The sequence below is a fragment of the Moschus berezovskii genome, chromosome 26, assembly GCF_049115385.1.
Source record: "Moschus berezovskii isolate FMDL1 chromosome 26, NW_MosBer_1.0, whole genome shotgun sequence".
Taxonomy (NCBI): Eukaryota; Metazoa; Chordata; class Mammalia; order Artiodactyla; family Moschidae; genus Moschus; species Moschus berezovskii.
Genome location: NC_142485.1, coordinates 35,961,290 through 35,982,547, shown reverse-complemented (window position 1 = coordinate 35,982,547; position 21,258 = coordinate 35,961,290).

The following is a 21,258-nucleotide window of genomic DNA, read 5'->3' as shown; positions in this document are numbered from 1 at the left end:
GCCTTTGTCCTCGTAACTTCTGATTTCTATCATGAAAATCAGTTGGGTCCAGCTTTTTGCAACCCCATGGACTGTGGCCCACTAGGCTCCTCTGTCCATGGGATTCTCCAGGTATGAATACTGCAGTGGGTTTCCATTCCTTCTTCAGGGGATCTCCCTGACCCATGGATGGAAGCTGCATCTCCTGTGTCTTCTTCATTGCAGGTGGATTCTTTACAGCTTAATCTACTGGGAAGCCCTTTCTGTCGCCACCCACTCACTTTCTTCTAAATAGTCATCCTTCAGATTAGTCCTCTTTAAAATATGTAGTTATATTACCTTAAGTCTTGCTGGTTTCAACTTACTGTTCTCTCGAATTTAGAATCTGTTTTCTTTAGAGAGTTGCCTGTTTTATGGTTGTTCAATTTTTTGAAGTTCCTGTAATTGGAGCAGTAGTAAAAACACAGTAGGTAGTAGTAAAAACACAATCTCTTAGAAATTCTTGCCAGAGAACCTGTGTAATTTCTCAAGTACAGAGACAGCTCACGTCAGGCCCTGGGGACAGCTGCAGAAGTCAAAAGGTGGGCTTTACATTTTAGAGAAATTTCCTTTATGAATATGATGTCACTCATAATTAAGTTTGCTAGAACATTATTTGGCCTAAGATAGATCTGCACAGAGCAAGTCTTTGGGCCAGTTCTTTCTTACTGTAAACATTAAGTTTCCTGAATGAGTTATATCCATTCACTTAATTATTCCCAACATGGTAGTGATTTTTTTTCATATTAACTATTTCCTATTAATGAGGTCTTTTTAAGGTTTTAAAAATTATATACCCCTTAAAACAAATTTCAAATTGAATTAAAATATGCTACAGTTAAAAAATATTACAAATTGAATTGAAATATGCCATACTTAAAAAGATATGCATAGATACATTGAAATATTTTAATGACATAAACAGTGTCATCTAATTTATAGTCTTTGGGACCTTGAACAGAACTTGTATCCTACTATTGTGTGAAAATTGTATAAATCTTAACTATGTTGAATTGCTTCATAATGCTTTTCAAGTCTACTATATCCTACTTCTCTGTATATTCAATTAATTTTTGATAGTTTAATATTGAAACTCCATATAAAAATCTTAATTTATCTACTGAAAAAAAATAATTGTAATATATAAGTGAACTATATGTAACCCTGTTCTGTATTTTCCAGGTCGCCTGTAAATGTGCTGTCATACTTTCATAATTTCAAAAAGAAAATTGTTTGTTTGAAGGCAAACATTAAAGAAAGGTAAATGGGCCTTTACAATATTTACACTGAAGCAAGAGAATGTGTCACCCAAGAAACTGACATAGCTGCTTAAAATTATTCTAAACAGCCCTTATCAAATATTTTAGGCACCACTGAAAATGCTTGTCACTGGGAACATAAGGCCTCTTCATAGACCGTTTGTTGCCTATTGTCTGAATGTGTGACTCTCCAAATTGACACCAAATTGCTATCTTGTCAACATGTAAAAGGATGGATCACTTTATCTCCTGACTGATGAAGTTTCAAATCCACAAAGCACAGGCCATCAGTCCTTTGAGGTGATTATGATGCCTCAAACCCGACAGCCTGTCTTGACAGCTTTCACATATTCCTGAAACCAAATTGTTTTTGCTTCTATTAGAAGGCAGGTGTATAAAACCTAGAGGAAGAAGAATGTAAATAGAAAAGAAAATTGTCTTCATGTTCCGAGTAATTATAAAAAGTTGTTTCCAAGGAAAAGTGTAGGTATTGATTTTGCCTCTCTTAGTGATGTACACAGAGAGACACAAAGGACCCATATGGGTCCAAGGTATGCCAGGAACAGGAATGTCAGGATAAGCAGATGGCAGCCCCATTGCCATATGGATCCTCAGGAATAAGCCCATGTTATGGAGCGCTGCCACAAGATAAGGCTAGAAATATTTTCATGCTACTATTTTAAAACAGCACAGAGAAAGAATACCTGGTTTGCTGACATGAGAAATCATTAGAAAAATGTGACAGGAGCACTTTATTACATGCACTTCCACTAACTGGCTCTTTGACTGAAAAGGATCAAACTGATGAGGTTTCCTATATTTTGGATACAAAATTATGTGGATAACACAGGAGATTTTTTAAAACTATCAAACCAAAAATCCTAGTCATTGAAGTTAAAATATTTTTAAAGGCTTATGTTATAACCAAGACTTTGATCCAGAATTTCTACTGTTTACAATAATAAATAAGCTAAATATTACTGGGAACATTATCAGTTTTCATGTAAATTTGATGTAAAATGACAATTATTAAATTTGTATTTAAAATTTGTTTCTAGTTTTATTGGGTTTTGTGTGCATGCTAAATCACTTCAGTCATGTGCAACCCTTCGTGGCCCTATGGGTAGTAGCCAGCCAGGCTCCTCTATCTATAAGATTCTCCAGGCAAGAATACTGGAGTGTGTTTCCATGCTCTCCTCCAGGGGATCTTCCAAACCCAGGGATCGAACCTGAGTCTCTTATGTCCCCTGCATTTGTAGGCAGGTTCTTTACCACTAGCATCACCTGGGAAGTCACTTTATTGATATATAGTGGTATATATAACAGATGTTATATATCACTGTAGTTGATATATAACAGATGCTCAGGGCTGGTGTACTGGGATGAACCAGAGGGATGGGATGGGGAGGGAGGTGGGAGGGGGGTTCAAGATGGGGAACACATGTATACCTGGGGCAGATTCATGTCAATGTATGGCAAAACCAATACAATAATGTAAAGTAATTAGCTTCCAATTAAAATAAATAAATTTTTAAAAAGGTAAAAAAAAAGATGTACAATACAGTGATTTGATATATGTATATACTGCAAAATGATTAACACAACAATAAACAGAAAAACATCTATTTCTGCTTCATTGACTATGCCATAGCCGTTGAATGTGTGGATCACAATAAACTGTGGAAAATTCAGGAAGAGATGGGAATACCAGACCACCTGACCTGCCTCTTGAGAAACCTGTATGCAGGTCAGGAAGCAACACTTAGAACTGGACATGGAAGAACAGACTGGTTCCAAATAGGAAAAGGAGTATGTCAAGGTTGTATATTGTCACCCTGCTTATTTAACTTATATGCAGAGTACATCATGAGGAACAGTGGGCTGGAAGAAGCACAAGCTGGAATCAAGATTCCTGGGAGAAATATCAATAACCTCAGATATGCAGATGACACCACCCTTATGGCAGAAAGTGAAGAGGAACAAAAAAGCCTCTTGATAAAAGTGAACAAGGAGAGTGAAAAGGTTGGCTGGAAGCTCAACATTCAAAAAACAAAGATGGTCCCATCACTTCATGGGAAATAGATGGGGAAACAGTGGAAACAGTTTCAGACTTTATTTTTTTGGGCTCCAAAATCACTGTGGATGCTGATTGCAGCCAGGAAATTAAAAGATGCTTACTCCTTGGAAGGAAAGTTATGACCAACATTGATAGTATATTAAAAAGCAGAGACATTACTTTGCCAACCAAGGTCTGTCTAGTCAAGGCTGTGGTTTTTCCCGTGGTCATGTATGGATGTGAGAGTTGGATTGTGAAGAAAGCTGATCGCCGAAGAACTGATGCTTTTGAACTGTGGTGCTGGAGAAGACTCTTGAGAGTCCCTTGGACCGCAAGGAGATCCAACCAGCCCATTCTAAAGGAGATCAATCCTGGGTGTTCATTGGAAGGACTGATGCTAAAGCTGAAACTCCAATACTTTGGCCACCTCATGTGATGAGTTGACTCACTGGAAAAGACTCTGATGCTGGGAAGGATTGGGGACAGGAGGAGAAGGGGACAACAGAGAATGAGATGGCTGGATGGCAGCACTGACTCGATGGACATGAGTTTGAGTGAACTCCGGGAGTTGGTGATGGACAGGGAGGCCTGGCGTGCTGTGATTCATGGGGTCACAAAGAGTCGGACATGACTGAGCGACTGAACTGAACTGAACTGAAACTTAGTTGACTTATCTATCACTTCACACGATTATTGTTGTTGTTCTGTCACTCAATCATGTCTGACTCTTTGCCATGCCATGGACTGCAGCATGCCAAGTTTCCCTGTCCTTCAGTTTCTCCTAGAGTTTGCTCAAACTCGTATCGATTGAGTTGATAATGCCATCCAACCATCTCATCCTCTGTCGTCCCCTTCTCCTCCTGCCTTTAGTCTTTCCCAGCATCAAGGTCTTTTCCAATGAGTCAGCTCTTCATACCAGGTGGCCAAAACATTGGAGCGTTAGCTTCAGCATCAGTCCATCCAATGAATATTCAGGGTTGATTTTCTTTGGGATTGACTGGTTTAAGTTTGGGTTTAGAAACAGAAGAGAAAGCTCCATGACCTGGTAAGCCACGTCCAGGCCAAGACAACACTGAGAAATCAACCCATCCAAGTTTCACTTTCCTTGTCTGTAAAAGGTTTATGTGTGATGTTTTCAGGAAAAGTATGCTGTGAAGGGCGAGAGACGCTGGCCCCGGCGGCGCAGATGTGAGAGACACTGGCACCGGCGCAGCCAACCACGCAAAGAGGTGCGGCCGTGAGGAGCTACCCCACACCTGAGACCAGGGCCGGCGGCCGAGAGGAGCTACCCCACGTCCAATAGGCGGTGGCTGCGTGGGTGCAGGAGGGCCCGAGAGGAGCTACTCCACGTTCAAGGTCAGGGGGCCGGCCTTGAGGAGATACCCCTCATCCAAGGTAAGGTGCAGCGGCTGCGCTTTCTTGGAGCAGCTGTGAAGAGATATCCCACGCCCAAGGTAAGAGAAACCCAAATAAGAAGGTAGGTATTGTTAGGGGGCATCAGAGGGCAGACACACTGAAATCATAATCACAGGAAACTAGTTGATCTGATCACATGGACCACAATTGAATGTGGTCCACTGGAGAAGGGAATGGCAAACCACTTCAGTATATTTGCCTTGAGAACCCCATGAACATTATCAAAGGGCAAAATGATAGGATACTGAATGAGGAATTCCCCAGGTCGGTAGGTGCCCAGTATGCTACTGGAGATCAGTGGAGAAGTAACTCTAGAAGGAATGAAGGGATGGAGCAAAAGCAAAACCTATACCCAGTTGTGGATGTGACCGGTGATAGAAGCAAGGTCCGGTGCTGTCAAGAGCAATATTGCATAGGAACCTGGAATGTTAGGTCCATGAATCAAGGCAAATTGGAAGTGGTCAAACAGGAGATGGCAAGAGTGAACATAGACATTCTAGGAATCAGTGAATTAAAATGGACTGGAATGGGTGAATTTAACTCAGATGACTATTATATCTTACTGTGGGCAGGAATCCCTTAGAAGAAATGGAGTAGCCATCATGGTCAACAAAAGAGTCCGAAATGCAGTACTTGGATGCAATCTTAAAAACGACAGAATGATTTCTGTTCATTTCCAAGGCAAACCATTTAATATTACAGTAATCCAGGCCTGTGCCCCAACCAGTAATGCTGAAGAAGCCAGAATTGAATGGTTCTATGAAGACCTACAAGACCTTTTAGAACTAACACCCAAAAAAGATGTTCTTTTCATTATAGGGGACTGGAATGCAAAAGTAGGAAGTCAAGAAACACCTGGAGTAACAGGCAAATTTGGCCTTGGAGCACGGAATGAAGCAGGGCAAAGGCTAATAGAGTTTTGCCAAGAGAACACACTGGTCATAGCAAACACCCTCTTCCAACAACACAGGAGAAGACTCTACACATGGACATCACCAGATGGTCAACACTGACATCAGATTGATTATATTCTTTGCAGCCAAAGATGGAGAAGCTCTATACAGTTAGCAAAAACAAGACCAGGAACTGACTGTGGCTCAGATCATGAACTCCTTATTGCCAAATTCAGACTGAAATTGAAGAAAGAGGAGAAAACCTCTAGACCATTCAGATATGACCTAAATCAAATCCCTTATGATTATACAGTGGAAGTGAGAAATAGATTTAAGGGACTAGATCTGATAGATGGAGTGCCTGATGAACTCTGGGCGGAGATTTGTGATATTGTACAGGAGACAGGGACCAAGCCCATCCCCATAGAAAAGAAATGCAAAAAAGCAAAATGGCTGTCTGAGGAGGCCTTACAAATAGCTGCGAAAAGAAGAGAAGCGAAAAGCAAAGGAGAAAAGGAAAGATATAAGCATCTGAATGCAGAGTTCCAAAGAATAGCAAGGAGAGATAAGAAAGCCTTCCTCAGGGATCAATGCAAAGAAATAGATGAAAACAACAGAATAGGAAAAACAAGAGATCTCTTCAAGAAAATTAGAGATTCCAAGGGAACATTTCATGCAAAATGGGCTCGATAAAGGACAGAAATGGTATGGACCTAACAGAAGCAGAAGATATTAAGAAGAGGTGGCAAGAATACACAGAACTGTACAAAAAAGATCTTCACGACCAAGATAGTCACGATAACTTGATCACTGACCTAGAGCCAGACATCTTGGAATGTGAAGTCAAGTGGGCCTTAGAAAGCATCACTACGAGGTGATGGAATTCCAGTTGAGCTATTTCAAATCCTGAAAGATGATGCTGTGAAAGTGCTGCATTCAATATGGCAGCAAATTTGGAAAACTCAGTAGTGGCCACAGGACTGGAAAAGGTCAGTCTTCATCCCAATCCCAAAGAAAAGCAATGCCAAAGAATGTTCAAACTACCGCACAATTGCACTCATCTCACACGCTAGTAAAGTCATGCTCAAAATTCTCCAAGCCAGGCTTCAGCAATATGTGAACCGTGAACTTCCAGATGTTCAAGCAGGTTTTAGAAAAGGCAGAGGCACGAGAGATCAAATTGCCAACATCCGCTGGATCATGGAGAAAGCAAGAGAGTTCCAGAAAACCATCTATTTCTGCTTCATTGACTATGCCAAAGCCTTTGACTGTGTCAATCACAATAAACTGTGGAACATTCTGAAAGCGATGGGAATACCAGACCACCTGACCTACCTCTTGGGAAACCTGTATGCAGGTCAGGAAGCAACAGTCAGAACTGGACATGGAACAACAGACTGGTTCCAAATAGGAAAAGGTGTACGTCAAGGCTGTATATTGTCACCTTGCTTATTTAACTTATATGCAGAGTACATCATGAGGAATGCTGGGCTGGAAGAAGCACAAGCTGGAATCAAGATTGCTGGGAGAAATATCAATAACCTCAGATATGCAGATGACACTACCCTTATGGCAGAAAGTGAAGAGGAACTCAAAAGCCTCTTGATGAAAGTGAAAGAGGAGAGTGAAAAGGTTGGCTTGAAGCTCAACATTCAGAAAACAAAGATCACGGCATCTGGTCCCATCACTTCATGGGAAATAGATGGAAAAACAGTGGAAACAGTGTCAGACTTTATTTTTGGGGGCTCCAAAATCACTGCTGATTGCAGCCATGAAATTAAAAGATGCTTACTCCTTGTAAGGAAAGTTATGACCAACCGAGATAGTATATTAAAAAGCAGAGACATTACTTTGCCAACAAAGATCCGTCTAGTCAAGGCTATGGTTTTTCCCGTGGTCATGTATGGATGTGAGAGTTGGACTGTGAAGAAAGCTGATCGCCGAAGAATTGATGATTTTGAACTGTGGTGTTAAAGAAGACTCTTGAGAGTCCCTTGGACTTCTAGGAGATCCAAGAAGTCCATCCTAAAGGAAATCAGTCCCGAATGTTCATTGGATGGACTGATGTAGAAGCTGAAACTACAATACTTTGGCCACCTGATGTGAAGAGCTGACTCACTTGAAAAGACCCTGATGCTGGGAAAGATTGAAGGCAGGAGGAGAAGGGGGCAACAGAGGATGATATGGTAGGATGGCATCACTGACTCAATGGGCATGAGTTTGAGTAAACTCTGTGAGTTGGTGATGGACAGGGAAGCCTGGCATGCTGTAGTCCATGAGGTCACAAAAGGTCAGACATGACTGAGAGACTGAACTGAACTGAAGTCGACTTTCTTTAGCCTAGAGATAGATCCCTGGATGCAAGATTCTAATGGAACCACTTATTTCATGTGGGCTAAAAGCTTCCCTGATCTGAATTCCCTGGAGAAGATGATGTGACCCAAGTTTCACAAGATCCTCACAAGTCTTAACATCTCATTAAAAGGAGTTGCTCACATCCTATTTGGCCTAGAGCTTGAGGCATGACCAAATAAGGCAGAGATTCATAGTGCCAGGTTGTTCAAAGAAAGTCATGTTGGGGGTGGACAGAGCTGACCCACTCTCTTCCAATGTGACCGCACAATCCAATCTTCTAATTTGTTGCTGTTTTTCAGTCATTAAGTTGTGTTTGACTCTGTGCAACCCCATGGGCTATAGCACGCCAGGCTTCCCTGTCCTTCACCATCTCCAAGTTTGCTCAAATTCATGTCCTTTTGGACTGCAAGGAGATGAAATCAGCCAATCCTAAGGGAAATCAACCTTGAATATTCATTGGAAAGACTGACACTGAAGCTGAAACTCCAGTATTTTGGCCAGCTGATGCAAAGAGCCAATTCATTGGAAAAGATTCTGATTCTGGGAAAGGTTGAAGGCAAAAGCAGAAGAGGGTGGCAGAGGAAGAGACAGTTAGATAGCATTACCAGCTCAAATATTCTAAACATGGTATCATTGCTTTTTATTGTTTTCTCTTTTGTTTCTAATAATTCCGAAAATGTAAGTAAAACACTTTTCTTTGTGCATCTAAAAGCCATATATCAACACAAGATCATTGCATTCTTTGTAATATCCTTTTCTCCTGTGTTTCTCACTTAATCTGTCAATCAAGCCCATGGTGGCAGTATGAGCCTCCCATCCCCCTAAACATATAAACCCAGACACACGATACACGGACAGATATATTGAAGTTTTTACAAAATATGATCAACAACAACTAATTAGTAAGCAGTAGATCTAGAAGAAGTAGCAAATTATCTAGTAAGAATAGACATGTCTTTCCATAATAGAAAGGTTGATATCAGTTTGTTTACTTTAATAGATATTTGCATTAAATTATCAGATGCAGGAAAAATTTCCACATTATTCTCCCAAGTTTTTTTCAAAGGTTACACATACACAATTACACAGACTATGCTGAAGTATAACTTCTTTCCTTTTAATATTATTACCAAGCATTTGGTAATCAGATAGGAATAAAAAACTGATAGAAAATTTCATTTAAAGAACACTATATGTAGAATTACACTCCTGAGAGAGAAGATAGCTATTAATGGTCAAGGGAAGGTCAAGAGTAACTCTTCACAGAAAAATGAAAGAAAGAAAGAATGAATGAAAAACTGAGATGAAGCTTAGAAAGAATTATACAACTGACTTTTTGAAATTGGGGTCTGTGATATCTGATAAACTGTTACGGATACAAAAGAGTACACAGATACAGTATACTCTCTAGAACTTCAGGAATGAATTTAAAAACAAGAAGGAAAACCTGGCAGTGATTGTTGTGGTAGCTTACAATCTGATGACACTTTGCTGAGTTTAAAGAGCCCCAAATTAGGAATCTGAGGAGGAGAGTCAGCCAGACACCACTGGATGACCTACAACTCAACAACTCCCAGTCTTTCAGTTATTAGTAGAATGAGACTAATGGCAGTAGCTTCGCCTCTGACATGGGATTTCACACGCATATCTAATAAAATGTTCTACCTGAAAATATTTCAAAAATGTTAATGTTGTTTATTTTCATACATAGATTATTTTTAGTCACCTCCTTCGCAGGGGAATATTTCATGCAAAGATGGTCTCAATAAAGGACAGAAATGGTAGGGACCTAACAGAAGCAGAAGATATTAAGAAGAGATGGCAAGAATACACAGAAGAACTGTACAAAAAAGATCTTCACAACCCAGATAATCACGATGGTGTGATCACTCACCTAGAACCAGACATCCTGCAATGTGAAGTCAAGTGGGCCTTAGAAAGCATCACTGCGAACAAAGCTAGTGGAGGTGATGGGATTCTAGTTGAGCTCTTTCATATCCTAAAAGATGATGTTGTGAAAGTGCTGCACTCAATATGTCAGCAAATTTGGAAAACTGAGTAGTGGCCACAGGACTAGAAAAAGTCAGTTTTCATTCCAATCCCAAAGAAAAACAATGCCAAAGAATGCTCAAAGTAGCACACAATTGCACTCATCTCACACGCTAATAAAGTAATGCTCAAAATTCTCCAGCCAGGCTTCAGCAATACGTGAACCGTGAACTTCCAGATGTTCAAGCTGGGTTTAGAAAAGGCGGAGGAACCAGAGATCAAATTGCCAACATCCACTGGATCATCAAAAAACCAAGAGAGTTCCAGAAAAATATCTATTTCTGCTTTATTGACTATGCCAAAGCCTTTGACTGTGTGGATCACAAGAAACTGTGGAAAATTCTGAAAGAGGTGTGAATACCAGACCACCTGACCTGCCTCTTGAGAAACCTGTATGCAGGTCAGGAAGCAACAGTTAGAACTGGACATGGAACAACAGACTGGCTCCAAATAGGAAAAGGAGTACGTCAAGGTTGTATATTGTCACCCTGCTTATTTAACTTATATGCAGAGTATATCATGAGAAATGCTGGGCTGGAAGAAGCACAAGCTGGAATCAAGATTGCCAGGAGAAATATCAATAACCTCAGATATGCAGATGACACCACCCTTATGGCAAAAAGTGAAGAAGAACTAAAGAACCTCTTGATGAAAGTGAAAGAGGAGAGTGAAAAAGTTGGCTTAAAGGTCCATAATCAGAAAAAGAAGATCATGGCATCCGGTCCCATCACTTCATGGCAAATAGATGTGGAAACAGTGGCTGACTTTATTTTTCTGGGCTCCAAAATCACTGCAGATGGTGATTTCAGCCATGAAATTAAAAGACATTCACTACTTGGAAGGAAAGTTATGAGCAACTTAGACAGCATATTAAAAAGCAGAGACATTACTTTCTCAACAAAAGTCCATCTAGTCAAGGCTATGATTTTTCCAGTGGTCATGTATGGATGTGAGAGTTGGACTATAAAGAAAGCTGAGCACAGACGAACTGATGCTTTTGAAGTGTGGTGTTGGAGAAGACTCTTGAGATTCCCTTGGACTGCAAGGAGATCCAACCAGTCCATCCTAAAGGAGATCAGTCCTTGGTGTTCATTGGAAGGACTGATGCTGAAGCTGAAATGCCAATATTTTGGCCACCTGATGCGAAGAGCTGATTCAAAATTTGCAAAGACTCTGATGCTGGGAAAGTTTGAGGAGAAGGGGACGACAGAAGATGAGATGATTGGATGGCATCATTGACTCAATGGACATGAGTTTGGGTAAACCCTGGGAGTTGGTGATGGACAGGGAGGCCTGGCTGTGCTGCGGATCATGGGGTCACAAAGAGTCGGAGACAACTGAGTGACTGAATTGAACTCACAATTCACAGGGAAGATGAGAAATGGAAATGAATTCATCAGGGTTATCATTTTCCAAGCAGGAAAAATAGACGTTCTTCTTTTCGATCCAAAAAGCAGTTATAGGAAAGCTGCCCTAGAATAAATATATTGATGTAGGCAGCAAGGAGGGCAGAAGCGAAAGCGTGGTTCCAGGTCAGATCAGCGGAAAAGACAGGTCGTGTTCCATAGTAGAGAAACGTGGATGTGCTTTAAGTATAAAGAGGACTGAAATGCATGGAAATAAAATGTTCTTTAGAAGGATGCTAAATGATATTTGGGGAATTACAGATTTTTATTGAGCTTTTCTATCCTGTTAAATTTGGGAGTTAATTGAAAGCTACTCTGTTAATTAAAATGATGCTGTTTGTTGAAACATATAAACCCCAAAACTCAGTGAATTGACATAGTAAGTCTTTTTCTCACTCAGATAAGGTCCTATCCCATATGTGTTCATGTTTACGGGTGTCTGCCCACTCAGCAACTTAAGCTGACACCAGCTGCCATTTTCATATTGTTTCCCAGGTTATCCTAGGTATTAGGGCCACTCAAGTTAACAGGAAAAAATGGAGAGATGACTACATGGAAATTTTTTATTTTGTGTGCATGCATGGGAGAAGGCCGTTTACTTAAAAGTAGAACATAGCACATACTTATACTTCATTTACCAGAATTTAGTCACAAGGACATTAAGAAAAAAGAATGAAAAATAGGCTGTAGTTGTGTGTCTAAAAAATAAGGACATGAAAACTTGCAGCCATTTTCTGTCATACTCTGCCCTTCTGTTCACCAAGCAGATATTTATCTTTTTTTTTTTGGTCCTAACCCAGATCCCATTCATCCCCTCTCCCAAACTCCACTTAGCCCATGACTCAGATCTATTTGTTGCTCTTTGAGTTAAGGAGATCTGCAAATTCAAAAGACAATTTATCTAAAAACAAATATATAATAAAAAGGTGTGTGAAACCACCACAACAATGCTATTTCACAAAAGAAACAAATTCTATTTCACAAAAGAACAAACAGGAGAGACACAGCTCTCAGTGGCACAGCCTGCAGCCCCACACCTGGGATCATACAAAGCCTTGACTAGAACATGGATCAGTTTTCTGCAGCGAACCTCTTAGAACAGTGATCTCCTTGTCCTGGCTTCACCAGGTGAATGGATGGTACTTATTGATCCACTTCAGGGCTTCCCTGATAGTTCAGTTGGTAATGAATCCACCTGTAATGCAGGAGACCCTGGTTTTATTCCTGGGTCTGGAAGATCCTCTGGAGAAGGGATAGGCTACCCACTCCAGGATTCTTGGGCTTCCCTGTGGTTCAGTTGATAGATAATCCAACTGCAATGTTGTTGACCTGGATTTGATCCCTGGGTTGGGAAGATCCCCTGGAGAAGGAAGGCTACCCACTCTAGTATTCTGACCTGGAGAAGTCCATGGACTGTATAGTCTTTGGGGTTGCAAAGAATTGGACACAACTGAGTGACTTTCACTTCACTCAGTGGCCACAACAAAGGTGAGACTGAGAAGGATGCCTACTTGGGGGCTATAATTTTTTTAAATTTATTTTTAATTGGAGGATAATTGCTTTACAGTGCTGTGTTGGCTCCGCCATACATCAACATGAATCAGTCATAGGTATACACATGCCCCCCTGCACACACACACACCCTTGAACCCCCCTCTCACCTTCCACACCATTCCACCTCTCTAGGTCGTCACAGAGCCCTGGGTTTGAGCTCCCTGCCTCATAACAGCAAATTCCCACTGTCTGCTTTGTATATGGTAACATATTTGTTTCAATACTACTCTCTTAATTAAGGCTTCTCTCTGTCTGCCTCTCCATTGCTGCCCTGCAAATAGGTACATTCAGTTCAGTTTGTTTCTCTTTTTCACTTATTTCACTCTGTATAACAGGCTCTAGGTTCATCCACCTTTTTAGAACTGACATCATTTTTGTAGCCAGCTTCCTATTGGTAACATTTTAGGATCAGAATAGTCTCACTGCCAAAAGTTTTCTTTTTTAGTTTAGAATTGCAGCTCTTTTGGACAATAACATCCCCTCAAAAATGCAGTATTTGTTTAATCAGTTCTGGTGGCCTCTCATAGTCTCAGTTTTTCTTACTTAATGGTTTCTTTTTCTTTGTGATATTCTTGTTCAATTTAACGGAGCTGACCTTGAAGCAGATGGCATTAGTCTTAGCTGTTTTCAAAACTAAGTCAAAAAGGGTTTCAACATTCAAAATATTTTAAAATTTTATTCTTATTTTTTGAGGGCCTAGAAAATAATCTACTGTGACCTCAAGTGTTTGTACATTATTCACTTTCATTTCTGCTTGCAATGGCAACCCACTCCAGTATTCTTGCCTGGAAAATCCCGTGGACAGAGGAGCCTGGGCTACAGTCCATGGGGTCTCAAAGAGTTGGACACGACTGAGCGACTTCACTTTCACTTTCTTTTTTCTGCTTGCAAAGAAGGTAATTATAACTTGAGGCCATTTCATTCTTTTCACACTTTTCTAAACACAGTTAGTAGCTACCAACACGCATTACTAAGTTGTGTTTTCCAAGTGCTTATGCTCAAGCTGGACTGCCTCAAAAGTTACCACAGATGCCATTTTGAACATTTGTTTACTCACTACACAATAAAGATCTCCCTTTTCCCAAACTCTTTCATCCATATCCTAGGAGTTCACTCCAGTATTCTTGTCTGGGGATTTCCATGGACAGAGGACTCTGTACTGCCCATGGGGGTCACAGAGTCAGACACGGCTGAATGATCACACACTAGGAGTTCACTGCCTGATCAACAATGAGACGAGTTTATGGAATTTTAGTTTGCCACTTCTGATTGTAAATTTTGTATTAACTAGATAGCACCAGCTGCTGTAACCCAAAAAGTGTATATCTTCCTCAAGTAAAATGTCACAAGAATGGAGAGGAAATGGGCTCCACACATTCTAGAAAAGGCTGTTGTATTAAATACAGAAGAAGAAGAGGAGGAGAAGGAAGAGGTGGAGGAGGAGGAAGGGGGGCATAGAAATCTCAAACTCACCCTGGGGTTTGAGATCTAGTTAGCAGATGAATAAAGAGAAAGGGAGGAGAGGATCACACAAGAAATATTTAGTTGGCCACAATCAGAAGTATTAGACATGACATCTGTTACCCTGATTAAAATAAATCACATAGGTTAATCTAGCAATTTGGGCTAAGATAGTTTAGGGTTATGTGCAACAGAAAATAAAAAAAAAAAAATGGGCTTTTTGAACAACTTCCCAGTCTCTGTTGGGGACTGAGGTATTATTACTTTATCAACAAATTCTACTGACTTCAGTATATTCATTGATTTAACCATTTGATCATGTAACATTGTGAGTAAATTATTACAGTTTAGGCAACATATCTACTTGAACTTCAAGACTAAAGAATATCTATTCTAAGATAAATAAAACTATAAAAAATACTATTTGTCAAGCAGGGGAACTTTTTATTTGTTGATAGGATGAAGAGGACAGAAAGAACTGAGTAAGAATAATTGGGTGACTTTGCGGTCAATCTTGAAGGAAAGTTGGAAACAAACAGGCAAAAGAAGGACAAATATTTCAGTCAAAGGGCATATAATATGCAAATACTCAAGACAGAATATGTACAGTATTTCTTCCTAAAGCAAGCTGCTGTTTAATAAATAGCCTGGAATATAAAGTGCATGAGGAAATATATTGAGTGATGATGATAGAGAAAAACTGTGATCAGATAAGAAAAGGGCTTTAATGGGAGTGATGTAATAATATATATTTTCACATAATGCAAATAAATATGCTTTTACACATATAAAAGTAAATGTATTTTATATAAATTTATGTATTTATTTAGTCACTACCACAATGTCCCACTTAGCAAAGGTGGTCTGGATTAAAATCTGAGTTATGTCCTAAAACAAAGAACTAGCCTTACAAAGTTTTAGGGTTATCTATTAGGGATGTATACTGGAAGTCCTCAGTTCTACAGGAGATTTTGTGAAGTTTCAAGACTATTCCAGAGACTAATAACCTTCTTGGCACTCATAATTAAACTCTGTTTATATTGACTAATTAGGCAGTTCCTTCTGACATAGATTTCTTCCATCATAAATAGACAGCATCTCATAACTTTCAACAATCCAGTTTTTAGGTAATACAGGAAGAGCAAGTTTAAAAGCTCACATGAGCAAAACATGCCCATGATTACAATGACTGAAACATCACAGGCTCTGCCTGATTATCAGGTGGTTATGTTAAAGTACCTTATGCAGGTCATTTCCTCAACTACAGTTCATATTGATACAAACTGAAAATGGAGAAACTAAAAAAAAAAAAATGAAGATTGAAAACAAAAGTACACAGGGTAGATTATGGCTGTCGTAGGTCTATAAGCCTTTCATTTAATAAAATGAGAATATTGCATGAGGCATATCAAAAGGAAAGGAAAGAGTTTAGTGGTAAAAGTGAGAAATGGAGTCTAGACACTTCTAATGCATAGTCATGAAGCCTGGAAAATAAGTTCAGTTTGACTACACAAATATTAGAGAAGATATTTGGTTTGATTCAGGAAAGAGTTTAAAGCCAAGACATTCCTTTTGTGAGAAAAAAGAGAAACTCCTCTTTTGAATTCCATAAGAATATTTAGATTTTTCATTACTATACTAATATCTATATTACCTATGGGCTTCCCTGGTGGTTCAGTGGTACAGAATCTGCCTGCAATGCAGGAGAATCAAGTTCGATCCCTGGGTCAGGAGATCCCCTGGAGAAGAAGATGGAAACCCACCCCAGTATTCTTGCCTGGGAAATCATCATAGACAGAGGAGCCTGGTGGGTTACAGCCCATGGGGCTGCAAAAGAGTCGGACTTGACTTAGCAACTAAGTAACAACACTATATGACATATAGGTAGTATACCACATTATTGGCAGTGTGTTTTTTTAACACCATGTTATTTTTAATAGAGCCATTGAAGCTGAAGCATTTAATATGATGGCTAATATGTTGACCTTGTTATCATTGTAGAAGATGATAAGTTTCTTCATCAAATATCTCTAAAACTGGAACGGAGGAAAAATATTAATCTCAAATTTCTTACATTTTTTGGAGAAGTATTTTATACACAAAAATGGGAAAGTGTGTATATGCATTCAGTATGTTAGATCTCTATCTATCTATGCAAATTTTTCTACATGAGAGCATTTTGGTGGTGACAGTAGTGGTGGTTGGTTTGGTGGTTTATTTTCCTGAGGCCAAGTCTTGGATTGAGGTGCATTTTACATTTTTTATATGTTGGCTGAAGTGAACATTTAACCAGATCCCTATAAGAAAACGTGTACTATTTTTGTTTGTTTGTTTGCTGGATAGATGTCACTATCATGTGAATCCTAGTTCATCTTTGGAAATACAGTGTAGTTGATTTTAGAATTATGAACAATAAGACACCAAATAAGATACATGTATTTTGAGCAAGTCTCCATAACACAGAACTGTGTAACTTTGGGACTGGCTGCTCTTTGGTAGGATTTATAGAACAAAAATAAGAGAAGTTCAAACAAATTAACCTGGAAGAAGAAAGAAAGGGGTCTGAAAGATTTTTCCATGAAGGAAGTAAAGACAAAAAAATCAGTCTTTCTCAAGAACAGTCCCTACAGAGAGAGGATGCATTTAAATGATGAACATATCAAAGGCAAAGAGGCCACAGAAGAAAACCTGGAAAGAATCTGGCATAGTATCTACTCCTTCTTACAAAGTAAATAAAAGGGAGGTCAGGTAAAATATGGAAGTAAGTTCATACAGAATTGTGAAGATTTGACACTTCTAAGTGGACTGGGATTTATTAAGTCTACTTTCCCTTGACCAGATTTGGGACTTTGCCTGGAGTTATCAGGCGGCAGCATTTTCTTTACCAATCTGTGTATAATAATAGAAGAATTATATCTGCTCTGTGTGATGCACTAAAAGGAATTTAGTGTGAGCAATAAAAGGTTCAGGTTATTTCTAAAGTCATTCAGTCTTTTCTCTGCCTCTACAAAAAACAACAACAGAAATTCACCAAGTTTGCAATGGAATCAATGTTGTCTAAATTAGGCACTCTATACTAAACCCTTGCCAAAATTATCTCAACAGTTGTAGAATGTTATAATTTCTTTTACATAAGAGAATGATGATCAGTCTTGAATCATATTCTTGGGAAGTAATCTCTTAAAACATGATTTTTCAAGAGTTTAAAGATGAGTATGTATAATTTATTATGTCTCTGTTCCCACAAACATTCTTGACTATTTTAATTAATTTTATAGCAAATTTTATTCTTCTGGTTATTAATAAAGTAATTTTAATCAGAAGACTCTAGGGTAAAAGTTCTTTAAAGTTAAATTTTTCTATAAATTAATATGTAAAGTCATATATGTTATCACATTATTAGAATACTAATAAAACATATTTCCATTACATTGTAGTTCAGGAAACTGTTTTTGTACCATCCTTTGATGTTTTTCTTTTTTACTGGGTAATTCTGTAGCATTTTAGAAATATAACCTCTTTAACCTTGAATACAGAAATGTACTGTGAGAAGGGTTGATAATCACACCAATAAATTATTAGTTTACCATTACTAGCTACACTATTTAATTTTAATAATGTTTATGCTTCTTTCAGCTGAGCTGCATCCAATTTCTTGAATGCTTTTAGATACAGGCAATATATAAATCATGCATCTTTAATGAGATGAATTATAGGTATAGAGGTATCTTGTGATCCCTTTTTGAGTCTATTACTGTGCTTAGGGTACAGAGTTATCACAAAGAATCAGTCAGACAAAGAATGTAAAGGTCCAAAACAATCATTTATATGTCATCCATTTTCTCTTCCTAATAGATGAAAATTACTTGTTTTGAACTACTGGCCTTAAGCTTCCTCTAATAATCTCAGAACCCAGAATGTCTGTAGGGGGCAGAGAGGTGAACAAGTAAGGTGGAGTGAAAAATAATGTGACATGTTCAGGCAATTTGCTTCTTGAGACTGGGGGGCAGAAAAGCAAGTAAGATGCTTGTGTACCACTCTGATTTATTCCACTAAATGGCTATCTCCACTGTGGTCATGGGATGATTGTTGCTGAAACCTTTGGATATAAATAAGAAGTTCAAAGGACAATCAAAATTTCTTTTCACATTTTATTCTTATACAGATTATCCCAACATAAAGGGCAACAGCTGCTGTTTATCACTTTCTCTCATTATTCCTAACCTTTCTCTTATATTCAGTATATTTAAAAAAAATCCACTTATTTGGTCATTACCATTGAGGGGGTGGTTGCTAATATGTACTTTTACAAAAGTTAGAACTTTACATATCATTTCATTACAATTCTGTACTCCTGTAAACAGCTCAGTGGTGGTTTTATGACTTTTACCTTTTCAATTAATTGATGCCTAATGGTTTTCTGATACTTTATCTATAAATAAGTACATACAGGGAATACATGAAGAATAAAATAACAAGTTCTTTAGGATCAAAGACTCCAGTATGATACTGCAAAATATGAGAGGAAATTCCTGAATTTTAGGGCTTCTCTGAGAAGAAAATTTTAAGTGAGGAACTATAATGGAAATTTTCCATTTTGATGTCTGTGTCTGGTGAGAACAGCCAAGGAGGTTACATTGCAACTAGATATGAGAGGTGGCCTTTAATCCCTTTCCTTATGATGTTTGTGTTTTTCAACGACCTGAAGAAGAAGTCTAACATTTACTGATGAACTTAGAAGCCAGTAATAATTGAAGTGTGCTTCATCATCCCCTGAGTCAAGGAGCAGCACGTTAGAGAAATGCCTCATAACGTCCGTCCAGAGTAGATAAAATAGGTAGGCAAACACACCAGGGACATCAGAGCTTGCACCTAGCAAATTAGAATGAATCACTTGCACTGGGCCACTATGAGACATTTTCCTTCCAAAAGTGAAAGTGTTAGTTGCTCAGTTGTATCTGACTCTTTGCACACCTATGTACTGTAGCTGGCCAGGCTCCTTTGTCCACGGAATTCTCCAGGCAAGAATACTGGAGTGGGTTGCCATTCCCTTCTCCAGAGGATCTTCTTGACCCAGTGATTGAACCTGGGTCTCCAAAGAGACAAGAAAATTAGGGGCTGATGCCAGCCCAGAATCACCATACTCAGAAGTACAATGAACCTGTGGTCCCTTCTAATGCCCACCACTGGCGTGTGTCCAACTCTGTAAGTACATTCTTCTGGAGGCTGTTTTAGTAAGTCCATGTTCTTCTGCAGGACACTAATGACAAGAATATCAGGGAATTCCTAAAATGAAGTTTCTAAATTGACTATCATTAATTTATATATCTTGAGAAGACTATTTAATTGAAAGCCCAAGTGTCTAGATTAAATTCTCTGCCATGAGGCAAAATCAAAGTTAAAAATTAAAGTCAGTTCTAGAAATACAGTTTTAAAATTACATATCTGAATTAAATTTCTTTTTTGACCCAAGAAAATTTGCAATATTAAAGTTACTGCACATCAAATACTATTCCAGTCAAGTTGGCTTAAGTAGCAGAACAAATTTTATTTTTCATTTTATTTTTTTTACTTTTTCTTGACAAGGAAGAAATTAGAAGACACCATATCATTCAGGAACTGGAAATTAAATATAGACAGTTCACATTAGGTCTTATTCTTGAGCTGTAAGAACCAAGTCTACATTATCTCCTGCAAAGTTATGGAGTCACTCATCGCAGCATCTCTGCATGTGTCTGATTCATTTTCCTCTGTGAACAAGTGAGCACCATCTGATTTCAACTCCAGTTGGTCATGTGTCCTTATGGCTTCTCCAAAATGCACTCTAATTGAAAACCTTAAAAATATAATCACATACACTATCTGGCTTCCGATGTGTGACTGATCTAATCTGCCAATGTGCTCATTCCAAATGTTTTCTCACCATGGCTCAGCCAGCCACCATGGTCGCCTCAGCTGTAATCAGTTGAGTTAATCCATTAGGCACACTTACGGTCTACATGTGTACCCTTTCTGAGGGGCTGTGGATAAGCATAGATTACTTTAGGAGGCATCACAGGGTATTCACAATTATTATAAAACAATAAAGTACATGAAAATACTCATTTCATCATTTTAAAAAACATTTAAACAATTTTTAATAGTTCTTAAAATCCATTCAATATGTACATTCATGATAAATTTTGATTTCAGAATTGACTGCCTTCATGCTAAATTTCCTTTTTTTCAAACAAATGAAAAATCACTTTCCTAACTTTCATAGATAAAAGCTCATAATTAATGAATGCATAGGACTGATTTTTAAACAAAATTTAAAATCATGGTCATTGGGCTTCCAAAGTTTAAGGATGAATCCTTTCCCTAATTCATTAAACTATCCACTAATCTTTATTTCAATACATACTGGAAGATTTCATTCAGTAATTGTATACCAGAATTTGAAAATTGGTATTCATATCACATGGGAACAGTGTTGAGCATTAAATCACATTCTTTCTTCAGGTGACATCTTATAACATTGAATGATGGTATAATTTTCCTATCAGGGTTTCTTCAGTCTTAGGACTCTGAGTTTTTTCTCTTGGTTTAAATGACACAATTACAGCAAGGACAAATTTAGTGTTTTGCTCTTTTGGTAACATGTTCTCTAAATAAGAACATCTGTTTTACAGTCACTTCCTGTTTATAGGGTAAGCTATTGTAGTTAAATTTCAAAATGTCAAACTCAATCAAAAATACTGATCTGTTTCAGCGTGCAAGCGAAATGGCTAATGTGTGTAAAGAGCCAATAT